This window comes from Vulpes vulpes, chromosome 1 (genome assembly GCF_048418805.1).
Source record: "Vulpes vulpes isolate BD-2025 chromosome 1, VulVul3, whole genome shotgun sequence".
In the NCBI taxonomy this organism is placed as follows: domain Eukaryota; kingdom Metazoa; phylum Chordata; class Mammalia; order Carnivora; family Canidae; genus Vulpes; species Vulpes vulpes.
This window is the reverse complement of record NC_132780.1, coordinates 91,682,987-91,684,038: the sequence shown is the minus strand read 5'-3', so window position 1 is coordinate 91,684,038 and position 1,052 is coordinate 91,682,987. Positions and strand designations below refer to the sequence as shown.

General features: G+C 37.6%; 1 pseudogene; it reads left to right on the top strand.

Annotated features, from left to right (window-relative positions):
• Positions 1-405: 405 nt before the first annotated feature.
• On the top strand, positions 406-831 carry LOC112919427 (proteasome maturation protein pseudogene; annotated as a pseudogene).
• Positions 832-1,052: the final 221 nt, after the last annotated feature.

The following is a 1,052-nucleotide window of genomic DNA, read 5'->3' as shown; positions in this document are numbered from 1 at the left end:
CCTCATTGTTTTGCTGTTTCTCGTAGCAGAAGTTAAAAAATAATCCAAAAGTCTATCAGTAGGATATTGATTATAAATTATTTTACACACACACACACACACACACACACAGGAATATTATGCAGCCGCTAAATTAATTTATTGACATTATTAAATATTGACATGCGTGATTTCCAAGGTTTGTTGTTAAGTAAACAAGTAAAACCACTGAGTACAGAATAATATACATTGAATGTTATCATTTGTGTAAAAAGAAAGACAGAAAAGATATATATGAATCTTTTCGAACATGCATACAGTATTTCTGAAAGAAAACACAGGAAATTGGAACCCCGGAAACAGAAGTGAGCGGCGGGGCCGGCTGGCCGTAATAGGGCCGAGCAGCTGTTCACGGAGCAAGTGAGGATGAAGGCCAGAGGACTTGGATCTCAGCTGAAGGACAGTATTCCAGTTACTGAACTTTCAGCAAGTGGACCTTTAGAACAGCATGATCTTCTTCGAAAAGGTCTCCCTTGTGTGAAAAATGAACTTTTGCCCAGTCATCCTCTTGAATTATCAGAAAAAAATTTCCAGCTCAACCAAGATAAAATGAATTTTTCTACACTAAGAAACATCCAGGGTCTGTTCGCTCCACTAAAATTACAAATGGAATTCAAAGCAGTGCAGCAGGTTCAGCGTCCTCCATTTCTTCCAAGCTCAAACCTTTCATTGGATATTTTAAGGGGTAATGATGAGACTGTTTGATTTGAAGATATTCTTAATGACCCGTCGCAAAGTGAACTAATGGGAGAACCACACTTGATGGGGGAATATAAACTCGGTTTACTGTAATCTGTGGTGCTGTTCATGAAAATAGAGGGGCTGCATGTTGTTTATAGTCGTCTTTTTACTATAATTTGATGTATACAACATTAAAAGTACTGACACATGAGAAAAAAAAACCACAGGAAATTGGGTGCATTGATTACCTCTGGAGAGAACTGGGTGCTTGATAGGGAAAGGGGAACACATTTACTCTCTTAATGTAAAAATAGTACTTTATTGAGGTGAAA